The 12,673-nt window shown below is 48.0% G+C and overlaps 1 pseudogene; it reads right to left on the bottom strand.

Moving 5' to 3' along the window:
• Positions 1 to 7,105: 7,105 nt before the first annotated feature.
• Positions 7,106 to 9,268, bottom strand: LOC138444666 (tyrosine-protein kinase RYK-like; annotated as a pseudogene).
• Between the last annotated feature and the right edge of the window lie 3,405 nt (positions 9,269 to 12,673).

Raw genomic sequence — 12,673 nt, 5'->3', positions numbered from 1 at the left:
AGTGCTCATTTCACATCCACTGCATTTGCATATGAATGGAAAATCTTCATAGTTAGTAAATTACCATGTGGTGAGGGCTACCACAGCAGCGATTTCCAAGTTCACACTTCTGACACGGACCTTCATCCCCCAATAGTACATGCAAGCAATATCATATTCTGGAGAAAATGACAGAGAGGAGTACCAACCTACAACCCTCCAGGGCTGCAGAAGTGTCGTCCCTATCCTATCTCCATTTAATTCCCAGTGTGTCCATAAATTTCTATAATTGTACATATGACATATTCAGGCTCTGCAGACCATGGTTTTCTGTTACAACTGCTATCCTAGCACAAAAGCAGTCACAGATGAGCGGTGAATGATGACCTGCTTCTTGGGCAGATGAGCCAGCAGAACCTGTGACGTCAGAGGTATCTGTGGTGGGAAAGATGCTATGTGCTGAATATGGCATTTTACTTGGAGGTTCACAACACAGACCCTTTATGCCCTGAAGCAAGGCGATGTGATTTGCAGTGAGGACTACTACACCATTTAAATGTGGCTCCTGGTATGGTCCTGGGGGCTGGTGGAGGTGAGGCCTCTGGTCAGGAAATGTCAACATTGTCTATCATGATTTGGGCTCATCAAACCCTAATCATTAGTTCAGATAGACCAGCCATCAGAGGATTAAAGAAATATTGTGGTTTGGCATAAGTAGGGCCAGAGGCAACAAACAAGAGAGAGCATCAGGTGGTTTAGGCCTGACATCAGAATTGTTGTAGGAGCACTATTCGCCAGGGCCTGCCCCTGTGGCTCAGTGGTAAGAAATCCTCTTGCAATGTTGGAGCTGGAGTACAGGTGGGATCTATCCCTGAGTGAGAGGAGATCCCATGAAAGAGAGCATGGCAACCTAGTCCAGTGTTCTTGCCTGGACCCTCGTGGGCTATCGTCCATAGGATCATAAAGAGTTGGACATGACCGCAACGACTAGGCATGCACACACTATTCTCTGCGCATGCCTGAGGCTTCGTGCAATGTCCCCTATGTCTTCATGGACCATGGAAACCACCCTAGAGCAGAGGGGTCAGGGGACATTAGCCCATATCTGCTGGACCCACAATCCTTTCACATTCACACCACCCAGAACCTACAAGGCAGGACAGAGCAAGTTTTTGGTTCACCAACAGGCAGCTAAGGCATCCCTTGCACTAGTCCCTAGGGGATGAGTCATCTGTTAGCGTATTGTGGCCCAGGGCAGTCACATTGTTCTTCTTTTTTTTTTTTTTTTCAGATCGTCTTTGCCTGCTCTTGTAGCACAAATGTGGAGATGTAGAATGCACACAGACACCAAATGGCCTGTCGAGACCAACAGTGTTACTCTCTGTCTTTTGAAGAAAAGGTTCTCCAACTCCTGTCTTAAATAATAGCTATTTTAGGCCACTGTCTCCATAGTCTCAGGGAATATGAATGTGGGACCGAAGGGTAGAAGTGGGGGTGCGCATGCTCACCCTCATGCCCTGTGTCACACACTTTGGGAAACTCTTCTCCCATCTCTCCTGCTTTATGTCCTGGGGGCCAGGCTGGGAGGCTTCTGCTGGGGTGAATTCTCAGGCAAGAGGATAGGGTGCCAGTTGACAGAGAGAGATTCAGGATCCCTTTACAGATGGGAAGTTGTCGGAGGCCATGAGGTTCTTGGGATGGGGAAGGATACGGAAAAAATAGTGTTGTAACCAAGCACATGGTATTAAAAGATGCTTACTCCTTGGGAGGAAAGTCATGAGCAACCTAGATAGCATATTCAAAAGCAGAGATATTACTTTGCCAACAAAAGTCTGTCTAGTCAAAGCTGTGGTTTTTCCAGTAGTCATGTATGGATGTGAGAGCTGGACTGTGAAGAAAGCTGAGCGCCAAAGAACTGATGCTTTTGAACTGTGGTGTTGGAGAAGACTCTTGAGAGTCCCTTGGACTGCAAGGAGATCCAACCAGTCCATTCTGAAGGAGATCAGTCCTGTGTTCTTTGAAAGGAATGATGCTAAAGCTGAAACTCCAGTACTTTAGCCACCTCATGTGAAGAGTTGACTCATTGGAAAAGACTCTGATGCTGGGAGGGATTCGGGGCAGGAGGAGAAGGGGTCGACAGAGGATGAGATGGCTGGATGGCATCACTGACTCGATGGACATGAGTTTGAGTGAACTCTGGGAGTTGGTGATGGACAGGGAGGCCTGGCATGTTGCGATTCATGGGGTCGCAGAGTCACATAACTGAGTGACTGAACTGAACTGTAACTTGAGATGAAGCTTGAGCTCATTCCAGACTCTAGGCCTCTGACTTCCCTTTTCTTAGAACATTTTATTTCAAAATCTTGTTGTCACTTTTGCTCTTACCAGTTTTACAACTCAGGCCTGTTTTCTCCAGGCCCTGGGCGCCATCTCTTTCTTCTTTCTCTTAAGGTGACTTACTAAGGCCATTGCTTACTGAGACGCGCCAGCACACTCTGTGACCACGCCCACCCAGATGAAAGGGAGAGTGAGAGACTAAGACAAGCCACACACCTGGTGGAAACGGAGTCAGTGGCGGACACTGCTTTGCCAGTCTGTGTGACATGAGCTTCCCTACTGGGTATTATCTGAAAATGTATAACTTCCCTTGCTGCTGTTTAGTCCCTAAGTCATATCCAACTCTTTGAGACCACATGGACTGTAGCCAGCCAGGCTCCTATGTCCATGGGATTTCCCAGGGAAAAATATTGGAGTGGCATCTGTTTACAGATGTTTGTTTTTTTGGTTGCCCTAGCCTATGTTTCTGAGTGCAGGCTTTCTCCAGCTACAGCTAGCAGGGTCTCCTCTCTAGTGGCGGTGCTTGGGCTTCTCACTGAGGTTTGTTCTCTTGCTGTGGAGCACTGGCCTTAGGCACGTGGGGTTCAGTGGTCATGGTATTGGGTTTGGTAGTTATGGCCTGCAGGCTCTAGAGCATGGGCCTTGGGAGCCATCTCTTTGAATCTGAAGTATTAAAGGAGATAGTGCTGGCATCTCCCAGTCTCTGTAGGAGGGTAGGAGCCTATATTTGGCTCCCAAGTAGCTCAGTTGGTAAAGAATCTACCTGCAAGGTAGGAGACCCTGGTTCGATTCCTGGGTTGGGAAGATCCCTGGGAGAAGGGATAGACTACCCACTCCAGTATTCTTGGGCTTCCCTTGTGGATCAGATGGTAAAAGAATCTACCTGCAATGTGAGAGACCCAGGTTCAATCCTTGGGTTGGGAAGATCCCTTGGAGGAAGGCCTGGCAACTCACTCCAGTATTCTTGCCTGGAGAATCCCTGCGGACAGAGGAGCCTGGAGGGCTATAGTATGTGGAGTCACAAAGAGTCAGACAGTAATGAGCAACTACGCACAGCACAGCACAGGAGCCTATACTAGTCAGCTGGTCCTGCCATACAGAGGACCACAGACTGGATGGCTTACACAACAAACACAGGTTTTTCTACAGTTCTGTAGGGAGGAAGTCCAAGATCATGGTGCAGGAGGGTTTGTATCTTCCTAAGATCAATGTATCTTATTTTTTGATGCATTTCAAACTTGAAGACAATACAACATTTGCCTCAAACACTTTATCATGTAGTTCAGTAACGAATGGTCTTTTCTGCCTTTGAATCTGTACTCTGTTTCCCCATGTCACCTTGAACTTCTAATGTAATGAATATTGCTGCATTTTCTTTAATGGACTGTATTAATTTTTTAGTTTTGATATTTAAAGGTTAAGGTTTAAATTTTAGTTTCCCCAGATAGAAATTAAGATGCACCATTTTTATTTTTTGGTTGTGCCATGAGGCATGTAGGGTCTTGTTCCTTAACCAGGAAACCCCTACCCCTAGCAGTCTAAGCATGGGGTCTTTACCACTGGACCACCAGGGAAGCCCCTCGATCCACCATTTATATATATATATATATTTATTTATTTTTTATAATATATATATTATAAATATATTTTATATTTACCTTTTATCTCAGTAAGAGATACATGATCACTAAAGGGAGCCTCCCCAACTGCATAAATAGTACAAATTGAAGAGCTCTGGTCCATGGATGAAAATGAAGAAAGAACATAAGATAAAAATAGACATCGGGAATCAAGACAGCCTTTCATTACCGTCCCTTTTGGTTGTTGTTGTTAGTGTTAGTCCTGTTTAGGATGATCATCTCCAATACATTTTTAGGGGATATATCAACCAGGCTCCCCTCTAAGTTTCAGAAAACAATAGGGACCTCAGTTCTAGAATTCTCCCAGAGGATTCATGAACGTGATGTTAGCAAGACCACAGTCATAGGAGAGAAAAACCTCTCTGTCCACCTGGCCTTGAACCTCACAGCATGGCTGTCCAGGTCTGGGCTGAGGACTGATGGTGAAATTATAGGAAAGAGAGTGAGCATGTGTGAAGGCAAAACAGTGAGGGTGAGGTTGGGAGAAAAAGACCCATAGACCTCCTCCCCCAGTTATCTGAGAGTGGAGTAAACCTCTAGGGCTGCCTGACAGAGCAGGACAGCCCTGTCTTTGCCCCCTACCCCAAACACACCCTAGCTACTGGCTGAGGAAGAGGAGGTAGCTTTGATCAGGCAAAAAAATCACATAGCCCTAGATATGCCTATGTCCACTCTGTTCAAAAGCTCCACACCTAGCATGAACTGACACAATTTTTTCTAGAGGTGGGCCAGGCCAGCTCAGAAGGAGAGGCCTAAACACAGAGGACTATGAGAATGTCTCCGAGTGTCCTGAGAAGAAATGGGGAGCTTTGGGGGCTGCTCCCGAGGAAGCAGGATCACAGTGGGGGAGGATGAGCACAGAACGCAAAGCTGAGGAAGGGGGAGTTTATAATTATGGGTCACCGGGTTTAGCAAGGCTGGGGTGACATGTTGATCTCCCACTAGAATGGGTATTGGAAGCCTGGAGAAAGGCCTGGCCCACATGGCATGAGAGAACATCCAGAACTTCCTCGGTAGGTGGTATAGGAGGGGATCCAAGGCTCAGAGAAGTGAATCTGCCAGGGCAGACACAGTATGAAAGGGCAGGAGAGTGTGCAATCCACCAGCACCATGGGAAAGCCTGATGGACTCTATGGAGCCCGAGAGGAAAGCACGGATGAGAAGCATCTCCAATAGCTCAAGGATGACTTTTGCAGAAGGTCAGGGATGGTGGGAGGAGACTATGTTCCTGTGGGCTTCTATCAGGAACAGGGATGGAAGTTGTGGAAAAATCAGATTCCAGGTGGGGGTGCTCTAGGGCAGCAGAAAAGTAGGTGCAGTGGTCAAAGTGATTAGGGAGTCTCAGTGCCAGCCAGGGCCTGACTGCAGAGAATATGATGCTGGCTCATAGCACAGGGCGATCCTAAAGGCAAACAGATGGGCAGGAACCTAGATACAAACTGTACCATTGAAAGAATTAAAGAGAGACAGAACACAAGGCTGGATGATCAGAAAGCCAAAGGCAGCCATCCTGATCCAGGCCCATTTTCTGGATCTGAGCCACCAAAGATAGAAGCCACGTTCTAAAGAGCAGGGCCCTTTCATCACCACATCTAGTGCAAAAGTCCTTCCATTCTTTCCCAAAGAGCCACATGGTTATTTACTGGGGTAAGTGAACCTGCAGAAGCAGAAACTACTCTCACATTCACATTGCACTAGTGTGTTTCTAGTGCACAGGAACCGTAGCATCATCATGGTCCCCAAGTGTTGAAGCGATGCTCGGAGTACCAGGCCATCAATGGACAGCAGTCTCAGGTTCTGCTTACAGTGGTTATCACTGGGTCCACAGACCTCACAGCAGTCATTTCACATATCCTGGACTTGTGACGGGCATGGAGACCTGAGTAGCTAGTAAATTATTGTGGGATGAAGTCTACCATATTAGTGAATTCCAGATTCAAACTTCAGACCCTACCTCCCCATCAGCCAACAGTATGTGTACACAATATCCTGGAGGAAATACAGAGACAAGTACCAGTCTACAACCACTCGAGGGCTGCAGGGGTGTGGTCCCTATCCTATCTCCGTTTAATGCCACTGTGGCCTTAGGTTTCCTGTAATGGTATAGAAGAAATATTTGAGGCTTCGCAGACCTTAGGTCTCTGCTACAACTTGCTGTCCCAGCACAAAAGCAGTCACAATTGGCAAAGAATGAGCATGGCTGGAGCTGCTTCTTGGGCAGATGACCCAGCAGAACTGGTGATGTCAGAGTATCTGTGGTCAGAAAGCTGCTACGTGCCATTTTCTACCTGAAAGCTCACAACACAGACCCCGAGTGTCCTGAAGCTAGGCCACGCCACTTGCAGTGGGGAAAGTCACACCATTTAAACGTGGCTCCTGGTGTAGGCCTGGGGCCTGGCAGAGATGAGGCCTCTGGTCATGGACTGGGGTTGCCCACTGTGGTGTGTGCTCATCAACTGCTAGTCATTAGTTCAGCTAGGCCAGCCGTCATAGGATAGAAGTGGTTATGTGTTTTGGCATAAGCAGGGCCACAAGGAACAAATAAGATGCACCAGCAGCTGGCCTAGATGTTTCACTAGAATTGTTATATGGCCACTATCCTCAGCTCACACCTGTGGATTCCTCTGTGGCACTTTGGACCAAGATAGCTACTCTGTAATAAAGGAGCGGGGGCGTTAGCCCATAGCTGCAGGACGGTTTTTATTTTCCTAAGAAAAAGTACTCCATGTTGAAGATAAATCATTCCCAAGACTAGTGAAAGAAAGCAAAACTTTAAAGGTGAATCAACTGCATTACCTTGTAGAAGTTAAGAAAATAAAAAGCAGTTGGTAGTAAGATTGTTAGTTCAAATATGTGTGTTTAAACAATTTTAAAAACTATTTTGTAAAAATGTACCTATACCTCTAAGGCAACTATGTGTAAAACATTTACACAAACTTTTTCAGTTAAACCTAATAAAAGTAATATTGAGAAAGTATTCCACATCATTAAGTCTGTCTTAGGAAGTTGAGATGCTAAAGCATTCCTAAGGCATGGTGTTCTGGAAGATAAATGTGCTTCTGTGGTACTGGGTGATGTATGTGACTGGCTGGCTCCAAGTGGGCCTTGACAGGCACCTTCCTCCTGACGCTGGGGGACTGAGAGGAGAGTCAGACACAGGCCCCCAGGGCCTCATGGAACCCTGTGAGACACCATGCCCTTTGCTGGAACTCCACCTCTCCTCTGGATCGAAGGCCCAGCACAAGCCATCACAGCAAATATTTCATCAGGACAGTTGATAGTCTGGGCTATTTGGTAACCCTCTTTCAGGTACTGGGCCACATCAAATGAGTAGACGTCCACTGAAGGGCATTTGGCCAGAGTCATAAACACATGGGCCCTTTTAGTAGCAGCATGCTAAGTTCTTAGTTGTGGCATGCAGGATTCAGTTCCCTGACCAGAGATCGACCCCAGGCCCCTGCATTGGGAATTATGGAGTCTTAGCCACTGGATCACCAGGGGAGGCTGGAGAACTTATTTTTAACCGGAATTTCAAAAGCCATCCATCGATCCTGTGTTTTTGTTGTTCCTCAGTGAGAGTCCATGGGGAACAAGACTTGGAGAGGGATTGGCTTTGCTCTTAACTTGAAGTTGTCATCAATCATAGAGCTCCTAGCTGCCAGGTCTTTGTGGATGACTTCTTTCTGACCAGGTAGCTCATTCCACAGGTAATCTGAGCAGCCATGTGAACTAGGTTTTGTTGAGAAGTTTCCTGCTGAGTATTGGCCTCTACATATTTGCACTGTCATAAGAACAATTTAAGATACCCCCAGTTCATGTAAGGCAATCCACCACGGGCTTTTCCCATTCTTCTGTTCACACATGGGTAATAGGAAGATTTCTGTGATGAAGATCTCATAGCTCACAACTTTCAGGAAGCATTGTTGTCCCCTGAATTTCAGAAGCTCGATCTCTAACTGTTTTTACAAATGCTTGTTGTTCTTTATCTGAATCTTTTTCATCTACATAAACCCCATGGAAAGTATATCAGAAGGTACCTCCTTAGAGTACATCTTTTGAGTTCCCCTCTCTGGAAAGATATTTTGATATCATTCACCTTAGCTCTGGCCTCCAAAAGAGCGACACTTCTCAAGTCCTCCTCCTCTACCCAGAGGGTCGGATAACTGGAGATGGGAGTTGTACTGTTGGGTGTGTTGCCTCCCACATACTGAGACATCTGGGAATGACTGGGACTGAGACAGCCCTTGGGAACTACTGCTGGCGCTGATGCTATCTTCCAGTTCAATCCTTTTCATACGATGAAGATGCAAAACAGCTAATACTAGTACTGCAAGAAACATAACTGGACAGCAGATCCCTAGGCTGATATAAAACACACGTGCAGACACGGCTGGAGCTGCCTGTACAGGATCATAAATGGGTTCTTCTGCTCGTCGTTTTGTCCAATGCTGAAGTTTTCTTTCCTCAATTTCTGGATGGCAACTTTTCCTTCGTTTCAACTCTAAGATGTGAAGCTTTTTGAAGTTACTGTCAAGTTGAGCTGCATTTAGTATCATAACTTCAGAATCTACTTTGCCAGAACAGGACAGCTGGAGCCCAAACACTGATACAGTGCGTGGGAGTTCCAGGGCAGGGGCGCCGGGCCGCAGGCAGCCTAGCAGACCCGAGCGGTACCGGCGGCGGCCTTTGGGACTCGTGTCCGCGGGAGACAGGCCAGCACATCCGTCTGGCTAGGAGCTCCCGCCTCCAGCGCCCAGGAGAAGCTCGGCTGCCCGTTGCCGCCCACCCCAGCCGGAGCCCCTGAGGGCTGCCGAGCTTTCCTCGCCCTGGCCGTCCTGCAGGTGTTAACTGATCGGTGATAAAGAGCGCTGGTCCTTTAAGGGCCGAGAGCAGTAGGGACCAGAAGGGGCTCTGCGCACACATCTCGAGCTTGCGCTTTTCGGGGCGGCTCTTGGTCCCTTCCCCGCGGGGAGGCCGACGGGTCCCAGCCCGCCCGGGCTCCAGGACTCCCAAGGGGCGGGCTGGGCCCTGGGGGGCCTCAGCAGCATTTTCTGTAGCGTTCTGGACCTCTCAAACTCCCCGCATTACTGCTTCACCCAAGGCACCCCTGTTCTGCCCAAGAGAGCAGGCAAGTAGCTTGGGGGAGCTACCGAGGAGCAAAGGGGCCCGAACCCCCGCGCACACCACCACCCCTGTTCAGGTCGTAACTCATCCAACTTCCCTGAGCCCTCCCACAGCTTCATCCCCGAACTGAACCGGACAATCAGAAGCAGCAGCAACAGGAAGCCAAGGCGGGTCTCAGGGCCACCCATCTCTCCCTTTGCCACCTGGATCCCAGTTTTGCAGGAGGGAAGGATGCCGGGTGAGAGAAGCGGGTCCTTTCCTCCGAGGCACGCTCAGCACGTCTGTGGCAGCCGGCGTTCCCCGCGCGGAGGCGCCGCCCTAGGGCTCTGCCTGCGCTGTAGGCACTGGACGCTGCCCAGAAGCCAGGGCTGCTGCCACTCCCTCCTCTTCCCACTCCTCGGAGCTGTACTTGAGCGGTGCTTGGGCTGACAGCCAGAATCTTCCTAGTTAGATCATTTTGTCATTTTGGTCTCTCTAATTAATAGAAATTGATCAGAGGTCAGGGAAGAATTTCTGGCAAGAAGGTCATGGAGGGGTGAGCTCAGGGCTTCCTGCTTCGCCATCTTGAGCTTGCCTTGGATGATCACTGACCTCTTCATTGTATTGAGTTTCCTTAGGCTTTTCCATACCATCTTATGAAAACCTGAAGGAACTTCTCTGCCAACCCAGTGACTGTTTCCGGTGCCAGTTCAGGGGGCAGACTTAGTTGATAAATGCTGACTATGTTCTGACTGTTCCACCGACCTGCCCTTCTCTCATCCCTCTCCCTCTCCTCCGGCTTCCTGAGTCCCAGAGACACAGCAGTATTGAAATTAGGCCAGCTCATCACTCTGCAAGTTTGCTTCGGTCCCATTTGTTTCTTTCTCCACAATTTCAATACCAGTGCATTTTGAAGAAGGATTCTGTGTAATTCTACAGGTTGCTTGCCCCTCATTTTTTTTTCCTGTATAATTGTACAACCTTTGAAATTTATATAAAACAGAAAACAAAAAGATGAGGGAAAGCAATAAAGAAATAGGTCCTCATCAAACTTATATACTTTTGCACAGCAAAGGAAACCATAGACAAAACAAAAAGGCAAACTACAGACTGGGAGAAAAGATTTGCAAAGGATGCAGCTGAAAAGGGCTTAATTTCCAAAATATACGAAAAGCTGTTACAACTCAATAATAAAGACAGGGAACCCAATCAAAGAATGGGCAGAAGGTCTGAATAGACATTTCTCCAAAGAAGGCTTACACATGGCCCATAGGCATGTGAGAAGATGCTCAATATCAATATTTTTATTTTAATTAATTACAAATTTTTATTGTATATTGGAGTATATAGTTGATGAACGGAGAAGGCAATGGCACCCCACTTCAGTACTCCTGCCTGGGAAATCCCATGGATGGAGGAGCCTGGTAGGCTGCAGTCCATGGGGTCAAGAAGAGTCAGACACGACTGAGCGACTTCACTTTCCCTTTTCACTTTCATGCACTGGAGAAGGAAATGGCAACCCACTCCAGTGTTCTTGCCTGGAGAATCCCAAGGATGGGGGAGCCTGGTGGGCTGCCGTCTATGGGGTCACACAGAGTCGGACACGACTGAAGCGACTTAGCAGCAGCAGTTGATGAAAAATGTGTGTTAGTTTCACGTGTATAGCAAAATGATTCAGTTATACATATACATGTAACTATTTTTTCACACATTCTTTTCCCATTTATGTTATTACAGAATATGGAGCAGAGTGCCCTATGCCACACAAGTCCTTGCTGGTTATCTATTTTAAGTACAGTAGGGTGTATATGTCAATCCTAAACTCACAGTTTGTCTCTCTCCATCACCTTTCACCTCTGGATATATGCCAGGGAGTGGGACTTCTGAATCATATGGTAGCTCTGAACCTGCCTGCAATGCAGGAGACCTGGGTTTAATCCCTGGGTCAGGAAGATCCCCTGGAGAAGGAAATGGCAACCCACTCCAGGATTCTTGCCTGAAGAATTCCATGGATGGAAGAGCCTGGAAGGCAACAGTCCCTCGGGTGGCAAAAAGTCAGACACGACTTAGCAACTAAATCATCCACATGGTAGCTCTGTTTTTAGTTTTGAAAGGAATCTCCATACCATTCTCCACAGTGCGTGTATCAGTTTACATTCCCACCAACAGTGTGGGAGGGTTCCCTTTTCTCCACAGTCTCTCCAGCATTTATTGTTTGTTCAGTTCAGTTCAGTTCAGTCGCTCAGTCGTGTCCGAATTTTTGTGAGCCCATGGACTGCAGCACACCAGGCTTCCCTGTCCATCAAGTCCTGGAGCCTACTCAAACTCATGGATTTTCAATATGGCCATTCTGACCAGTGTGAGGTTCCTTGAAGGGGGAAGGAGAATAAATGTCAGAGAATGAGCAGTAAAGGCTAAAGCGTCTCAGCCCCAGGATCCAGGGCACCAACTGGGCAACAAGGACAGACTTTAGGAGACAGAGCAGGGTTGGTTGCATAGGCCTCTCATTGCAGTGGCTTCTCTTGCCCCAAAGCACTGGTTCTACTTTGCTTGGGCTTCCAAAGCACATGGGTTTAGTCGTCCTGTGGCATGTGGGATCTTCCCTGACCCGGGATCAAACCTGTGTCCCCTGCATTGGCAGGTGAATTCCTATCACTGGCCCACCAGAAAGCCCCTACCACATCTTCTTTATCCATTCATTCGTCGATTGTCATTTAAGTTGCTTCTGTGGAGTCTAAATAGCTCAGACTGTAAAGAATCTGCCTGCTATGCGGGAGACCTGGCTTCAGTCCCTGTGTTAGGAAGATCCCCTGGAGGAGGGCATGGCAACCCTCTCCAGTATTCCAGCCTGGATAATCCCATGGACAGAGGAGCCTGGTGGGCCACAGTCCATGGGGTCGCAAAGAGTTGAACACGACTGAGCTACTAAGCACACACACATTCTCCTTCCCCTGATGGTGTCTAGGCCCTGGTTCCCACCTCTTACCCTGGGCCCACAATTCTCCAGATGAACAGCCTCAGGTTCTGAGTCCTTGCCTCATGTCTCCCCCAGGGTCTGGGTCTGTTCTGAGCAGGCCTTCAAGGCGTTAATTCTCCTCCAAGAGAAGGGTTTGGGCCTGTTACTGTCATAATGAAGGAAAGTCTGTTTCTCCAGTGCCCTCGTGGAGCCTCCACCTCACATCAGGGCTGGAGTGACAATGAAGTTGTAGCCAAGTTAAGGGTCTGTGAGGAAACTCAGGTGCCAGCTGGCATGGGGAGTGCTGACTCACTCTTCATGTGCCCCACAAAATTCGTCTGTTGCAACTTTGGCCCTGAATGTGATGGTATCGGAAGATGGGTGTGTGGGAAGTGATTGGTGGGTTCGGTTCAGCTCAGTTCAGTCTCTCAGTCATGTCTGACTCTTTGTGACCTCGTGGACTGCAGCATGCCACGCTTCCCTTTCCATCACCAGCTCTTGGAGCTTGGTCAAACTCATGTCCATTGAGTTGGTGATGCTTTTTGACCATCTCATCCTCTGTCGTCCGCTTCTCCTCCTGCCTTCAATCTTTCCCAGCATCAGAGTCTTTTCCAGTGAGTCAGTTCTTCACAGCAGGTGGCCAAAGCATTAAAACTTC

This window comes from Ovis canadensis, chromosome 8 (assembly GCF_042477335.2).
Source record: "Ovis canadensis isolate MfBH-ARS-UI-01 breed Bighorn chromosome 8, ARS-UI_OviCan_v2, whole genome shotgun sequence".
Classification (NCBI taxonomy): Eukaryota; Metazoa; Chordata; class Mammalia; order Artiodactyla; family Bovidae; genus Ovis; species Ovis canadensis.
Note: the sequence above shows the minus strand (reverse complement) of the source record. Positions and strands in the feature narration are given on the sequence as shown.